This window comes from Podarcis melisellensis, assembly GCF_964234715.1.
Source record: "Podarcis melisellensis genome assembly, chromosome: 14".
Taxonomy (NCBI): domain Eukaryota; kingdom Metazoa; phylum Chordata; class Lepidosauria; order Squamata; family Lacertidae; genus Podarcis; species Podarcis melisellensis.
The window spans coordinates 8,071,484-8,079,177 of NC_138546.1; the positions used below are offsets into that span (position 1 = coordinate 8,071,484).

The window sequence follows — 7,694 nt, forward strand, 5'->3', positions numbered from 1 at the left end:
CTCCATGGCTACACCCATGCCTTTGGGCCACCCCAACTCAACTTTGAATTCAGCAGAAAGGCCTTCTGTGGGACTCGGAAGCTTGCCATCTTGCCCCACGCAGCTGACACAAAGCACAGAACTCCATTTGGCTGTTTTGGTCTGTCTTGGTCTGACCCAACAGGGCTCTCCGTCTGCATGGGAGGCGGTTGGTGATAGCGATGTTTGTCCAAACCCAGCAAGCGGCAAGAGGGAGCTCCTCATCTGTTCTGCCTGCTTCAGGGTGGGTGGAGAGAGAAAGAGAAAGTGCTGTCGGAACATGTCTAAGTGAAAGTTTGATAGTGCACAGCAAAGCCAGGTGGCTAAAACAAATACCAATGTTTCCGGGAGTTTGGCATGGAGCGTTCAGACCAGGTGGATGATGGTTTTGTTTTCAGGGAGGGGCGTCTCTCAAGGTGCTGAGAATATTTCTCACAAGTCCGGGGGTCCAGGGGCCAAGTGTGGCCCTCCAAGCCATGCTATCAGGCCCTCAGGATCCCCCCAATATTCAGAGAATGGGTGGCTATGTTATGGCTTGCATAACGTTTTCTAAACGGTGAATTAGAGGGTCACCTTATATCTTCAGTTGAGATGCTTTAGTTGAGATTCCTACATTGCTTAGACGAACCTTGGATTCCCTTCCAATTCCACGATTCTATGAAATCAAACCGAAACAGATTTCTCGCTCTACTTTCCTAACAGGCAAGCCCTCTCTGCTCGTGCAGTGAAGCCAGTTTGACAAACCGGCTTCCGCTGTGCTGGCACCCGTTCCGTTTGCGTAGGGGAAGCACGTACAGAAGGAACGTGATCGATGGGCACTTAAACCAGGAGATCATCTGAGGCATGTTTGGACTGGGGCAGGAGGATTAGCCCGAGAAGAGAAGAAAAGAAGGGGAAGAGAAGGTTTTGGTGTGGCTGAAACAGGAGGGGTGGGAACGGAAAGCATGTGCGATGCGCCTATTGTCTACATGGCAGGAGGAAACACATTTTGGGTGGTGTAGAAGGTGTGGGGACACTATAGGAGTGGCAAGGCGTTCATTCATTCATGAGGTTGCGTGCCCTCCAAGTGTTGGTGAACTCCAGCTGCCATCAGCCCCAGCCAGCAAGGTTGATGGTAAGAGATGATGGGAGCTGGAGTTCAACAACAACTTCTGAGCCACGGCATTGGTCATGCCATGAGTCTTAACCTTAAAGGTAAAGGATCCCTGACAGTTAAGCCCAGTCGTGGAAGACTCTGGGGTTGCGCGCTCATCTCACTTTACAGGCCGAGGGAGTTGCCGTTTGTCCACAGACAGTTTTCCGGGTCATGGGGCCAGCATGACTATGCCGCTTCTGGCGAAACCAAAGCAGCACACAGAAACGCCGTTGGTAGGTACCGCTGGAGTGGTACCTATTTATCTACTTGCACTTTTTGAAATGCTTTTGAACTGCTAGGTTGGCAGGAGGTGGGACAGAGCTTTTCCTTAGGATGTCCCTATTTTCACTGGAGAAATGTTGAAGGGTGCAGAGTTATCCAACCTCTGAACCATCTGCAAACAAACCTGTATAGCAGTGGTGTCCAAACTTTTTTCAAAGAGGGCCAGATTTGATGAAGTGAAGGGCCGCAAGGGCCGACCAAAGGGCCAACAGAAGTTGTTAACCGTTTTTTTAAGACTGAAGTTGTTCAGCTTCTTTTAGAATTGAAGTTGTTGTGGTTTCTTTAGGATTTTAGCCCAGGATATAAACTGCTGCAGGGGCTGGATTAAACCGACTGGTGGGCCAGATTAGGCCCCCAAAACAGACTTTGGACATGCCTGCTGTATAGGGAAGGTTTTTTTAAAAAAATGTTTAATGTTTTCTAATGTCTTTATATATGTGGGAAGCTGCCCAGAGTGGCTTGGGGCAACCCAGTAAGATGTGTGGGGTAAAGGTAAAGATAACGGGACCCCTGACCATTAGGTCCAGTTGTGGCCGACTCTGGGGTTGCGGTGCTCATCTCACTTTATTGGCCAAGGGAGCCGGCGTACAGCTTGTGGGTCATTTGGCCAGCATGACTAAGCCGCTTCTGGTGAACCAAAGCAGCGCACGGAAACGCCGTTTACCTTCCCACTGGAGTGGTACCTATTTATCTACTTGCACTTTGATGTGCTTTCGAACTGCTAGGTTGGGACCGAGCAACAGGAGCTCACCCCATTGCGAGGATTCAAACCACTGACCTTCTGATTGGCAAATCCTAGGCTCTGTGGTTTAACCCACAGCGCCATGCGCGTCCCTAGGTGTGGGGTATAAATAGTAAAATTATCATTATGGAATGGGACGTCCTTATTTTCATTGGCGAAATGCATGCAGAGACCACTTTGAATTTTCACTCGGAAGACACTAAGCGCTTTGACCAACAGATGTTGTCGCAGCTTGTTGGCTCTCGGATCATTACCAGCCTATAAACCCAAGACACCTCCTCTGACCACACAGCCACAGGTCCACGCCTTCCAGGATGCAGGCTGGTGTTAGCTTAAGCAAAGTTAATCCCGAGCAGCTCAGAGCAGAGCCTTCCCTGGCCCGCTTGCAAACAAGACACAGAACAGGTCGGTCTGACACTCTGCAAGTTACCTGGCCTGACTCATCATCCTTTTGGGCAAGGGAGCCATAGAACTATCTCTCTTCTCTCTCCCCCCCCCCCCACCGCCTCACCTCAGCCAAGCTCTTCTCAATGCCCAAACCGGCTTGGCAAGTGCTGGAACAGGTTCTTTTGAGGGCGCCTCGAGCCCCTCCAGGTGCAAGGAAGGTGCGGCTGGCCAGGTAGGAGGGTGGCGACTCTGCAAATCCTCCCCACCCCCCTTGCTTCAAAGCTGGGCGTGGCAGGGATGAAGGAGAATTCCTCCCGAAAATATGCAAGCTCCAAGCCTAGAGGAGCCTCTGATGCTACACCCACAAACCTAGGCCTTGCTCAATAGCGATTTCTCTCTTGCCAGAGCTGCTCCAGTCCTATTTTTCACACCGCCTTGCAAAAGACTAGGATCACTAAGCGGTTGCAGTCTTGAGAAGGAGGGCCTCCGCCCACCGCATTCTGGAACCGGAAAAGCCACAATTTTGCGACGGTAGCAAATGCCGGAGAATGCAAACTCTTGCATATCGCAAGCTTAGGATGGGCATCTCTGCCAATCTCGTTCTCTTTCACATTCTGCAGTCTCTGGCACTCTGCATGAATTTGCTCTGCATGAATTTGCAATGGATTTTTAATTATTATTTTTCACGCCCTCGCAAAAATTCATCTGCAGCGGAGTGTGAATTTTTTGCAGCGTGCACAATTTTTTAATGCCATCTTGCCAAGCAGGAAACACGTTTTCGCAAACGTCTCGTGCATTTTATCTCCTGTGAGGAGGCAGCGCGGTATAGTGGTTAGGGTGCTGGACTAGGACCTGAGAGACCAGGTTGATGTCTCTTTAAGAAGCCAAGGGGTGATGGGAGTTGTAGTGCAACAGCGTCTGAAGGGCATCAGGTTGGCTCCCTTGCCAGCTTCCTATAGTGATAAATACAGCTCCATGTTTCCTCAACCCCATTAGGAACATTCTTTCATATGTGGTGGACTTGTAAAAGGGTAAAAGAGTATTGGGAAATGATCCATAATGAATTGGGGAAAAAATGTTTAAAAGTACTTTTCCAAAAAAAGAGAGTCCTTTTTGTTGGGGATAATTCAGATGGAAATTCCCAGGTGTCAAAAAATAGTTATTTATGGATGCCACTACTACAGCCCGTGTTTTTTTAGCCCCAAAATGGAAAACGAGCGAGATCCCAACGAAAGAAGAATGCAACTTAAGTTGACAGAATATGTGCAGCTAACAGACTTAACATATAGAATAAGAGAACAGGAAGAACATACGTTTAGAGAAGATTGGAAAATGTTTATTGAATATGTGGGGGGAAATTGTGTACACTTAAAAACGCTGGCAGCATTAAGATAAGTCCAACAGTGTAAATAAGTTTTGGTGGATGAAATAATGGAATACTGAATGGTTTAGTTTATGTAAAATATGCAGGGATTTATGATATGCAAAATGAACAATGGAAAGAGAAGGAGGGAAGTCAGTGATACTTTAAGGATGTTTAAATGAGTATTCTAAATTGTAAAGCAGAATATATATATATATATATATATATATATATATATATATATATACAGAGAGAGAGAGAGAGAGAGAAAGCTTTTTTCTAAAAAAAATGTTTAGGGGTACTCTCATTTTGACTCAAGAAAATCACCATTTTAAGTTCAAATCGGGGGAAACTACCGTATTTTTTGCTCTATAAGACTCACTTTTTCCCTCCTAAAAAGTAAGGGGAAATGTGTGTGTGTCTTATGGAGCGAATGCAGGCTGCGCAGCTATCCCAGAAGCCAGAACAGCAAGAGGGATTGCTGCTTTCGCTGCGCAGCGATTCCTCTTGCTGTTCTGGCTTCTGGGATTCAGAATATTTTTTTCTTGTTTTCCTCCTCCAAAAACTAGGTGTGTCTTATGGTCTGGTGCGTCTTATAGAGTGAAAAATACGGTAAGTACAGTAAATGGACAAAAGTACAAAGATTCACAAAATGTTTAGGGGTATGCGCACCCCTGCACACCGTCCCCCCAGAAAAAAGCACTATATCTATCTATCTATCTATCTATCTATCTATCTATCTATCTATCCACAGCTCAATGAAGGAGGGATGGAATAGCCCAAGTAGGTGATCCAGCATATAATGCTCAGCGTAGAGTGCAAAGGGTGGAGCTTTTTCCACTTCAAACTTATTTAGCTTTTTTAAAAAAAAAATCCAGCTGAACCAGGTGAAGATGAAAGCAAATGTCAGCCTGTTCGCCAACAATCATTCCACTTAATTTGTTTGTTTTTAAATAGATCTCTTTAAAGAAGAAGAAAAAGCAAGTGAGGAGGATTTCTTTCGTTCTTCACATAACACCCTACCCATCCTTCAGGCCAAAACAGCAAGGAGCTTTTTTTAAAAAAAAGGATATGGCTTCCTCTGGTAAAACCAGCATTTCCAAAGAAACATCTTGGTGGTTCCTGCCTAACCCGCCATCCAATCTCACTGTGACTGATGGCTTTGGGTCACTGTTGTACATCATTGGACCTCCCCGCAGACTACCTGTTTATTGAGCGTACCTGTATATCCTGATTTGCTTGCACAAAGCTGTGTTCGTGCGACAAAATTTATATGTACTAGGACTATATGGGACTGGCAGAAATGACTGGCAGAAACCGAGACCAGGGAAGAGAGGCAGCGGAAGAAGATTGGAAGAAATTTAAGGACTATCTTAAGAAATACTGCAAAATTAATGAATGTTAGAATGACGTTGGTTTAGAAAGTATGTGGTTTCCAGCTGCAATGGATAAGTAAAAAAGAAAAAGAGAGACTAAAAATTAAATGGAAAATAAGGGAAAGGATTTGCTGAATTAATAAATTAGAAATTGGAATACAGAAAGGGGAGGTATGAGGAAGTCGGGGAAGTAAGTTATAAGAAAATAAGGGATTGAAATTATACCTGTTTTTATTTTTGTTTGTTTGTATTATTGTGTTGATTTGTTTTGTTATTATAAAATTTTTGAAACTTTAAAAAAAAATCTTAAAAATATATATATATGTACTAGTTGGTTGGAGGAAAACCCCAAGCAGTTTACAAAGAATATTACAATTATCAATTTTTAAAAAAAGCTTAAAACCATTTGAAACATGCAAAATATCATTAAAATTAACAGCAACAGAAGGCAAAAACACGTCAACGTCTACATGCCTGCCTAAACAAAAATGTTCTAAGCAGGTGCCTAAAAGACACAGCGAAGACGCCTAGTGCTACCACACTAAATGATCGATTGATTACAAATGTGGAATGTGGTACCTAGGGCAATGCCCGTTCTGCAGATTGAAGGGATCAAATGGGCATATATGGGGCAAGGCGATCCAGCAGGTAAACTGGTCCGAAGCCATTCAGGGCTTTATGTACCAATAAGGTAAAGGTAAAAGACCCCAGGATGGGGTCTCTGCAAACATTCCATTCGTATATTTTTGTTTACAGTTCTATTAACCTCTATTAAAAAGGTAAAGGACCCCTGGACAGTTAAGTCCCGTCAAAGGCGACTGTAGGGTTGCGGTGCTCATCTTGCTTTCAGATCGAGGGAGCCGGCGTTTGTCCACAGACAGCTTTCTGGGTCATGTGGCCAGCAGGACTAAACCGTGCACGGAGGACCATAACGAAAACCAGAGCACACGGAAACACCTTTTACCTTCCCACCACAATGGTACCTATTTATCTATTTGCACTGGTGGGCTTTTGAACTGCTAGGTTGGCAGGAGCTGGGACAGAGCAACGAGAGCTCACTCCGTCGCAGGGATTTGAACTGCCAACCTTCTGATCAGCAAGCCCAAGATGCTCAGTGGATTAGACCACAGCGCCACCCGCATTTATATACCAATAGGAATTCTTTGGCCCAAGTTTAGCAGAGCTCACACTCTGCCTGCTCTTTTTTGGACCTTTGTTCTGATTTGTTTGCATGGAAGTTATATAATAAGGAACATTCATTCTGATTTTCCTTGCACTGAGTTCATGCACCTGTGTTCACAATTTGCATATCACACATTCCCCCCCCCATGCATTTCTTTGTCACTTTCCTAACAGCAAAACGTCCGTTGATATGTCAAGAGGACTTGTTGCCCCGGAGTAACAGAGCACATTTTAATCCACTATAAATTTTGCAAACTTCTTTGCACTTCTTTGAACCCCTCCTACAAAATGCTGACTTTCTGGAGGCAGCCTTTGACAACATCCTCTGTTTATTGAGCGTGCATTCTGATTTATTTACAGGGCTGTGTTCTGCTTCTGCCGTCAGAGGCAACCTGCCTCTGAAAGCCAGTTACTGGAAACCGCAGAAGGCGAGAGTGCTGTTGTTCTCATGCGCTGCTACAGGGAATCTAGGTTGGCCACTTTGAGAACCGAATGATGGACTTGATGGGCCACTAGCCTGATCTAGCAGCAACGCCTTCTGTTCTTACAAGAGTCCATACGATGTTGTGTCAAGCAAACGTTATATCACACTTTCCTGGTTGAAAAACGTCCAGTTCTGGGAAGGAAATGCGATCAGCTTTAATTGTGCTACCTGGATTTGCCGGCCAGCCACGAAATTCCACCCGAAAACAGCAAAAGTCTGGCGATGACCTGAGCTAACACCGCCGCTAACCAAAATGCAGAAGGTTGCTAAATAAAAATAAATCAAGGTCATTCCCTTTTCCAAATGCTGCCCCCCTAGTTTGTGATTGTTCATCTTTTCAAGGCAGCTGTCTCCTTTGTAATCACTGGCCAAGCTCAGCGGAATGTTTTGGAGTCTGTTTTTAGAAAGTTAACACAGCTTGCAGTATTTGGGGGTGTATATAATTAGTTTTCCATTTATTCTAAGCTTGTTCTTTAAGGCTGTCACCTTTTTTTAAAAGAAAGTTGTCCTCACTCTATAGAGTTTTTCGCGACAGCTCAACAGGCTAAAGCGATTCTACCTTCTTGGGTAAAATATTTCTGTCCCGCGTTACTGTACAAAGATAAAAGCCTTGCAAAGTGGCTAAGATTGTTGCTCAGCTCTTCCTCCCGGTGTCTGGCTGGCCAATGTGAAAAGAGAAGGATGCATGAAATGGGCCACTGGTTTTTGGATGTTCATAAGTGTGG

General features: G+C 44.9%; 1 long non-coding RNA gene across 1 annotated transcript; it reads left to right on the top strand.

The window, feature by feature from the left end:
• Nucleotides 1–298: 298 nt before the first annotated feature.
• On the top strand, nt 299–7,286 carry LOC309356443. Its single transcript, XR_014162793.1, has 2 exons — nt 299–393; nt 6,846–7,286. It is a non-coding gene; the product is annotated as an uncharacterized lncRNA (long non-coding RNA).
• The last annotated feature ends 408 nt before the right edge of the window (nt 7,287–7,694 follow it).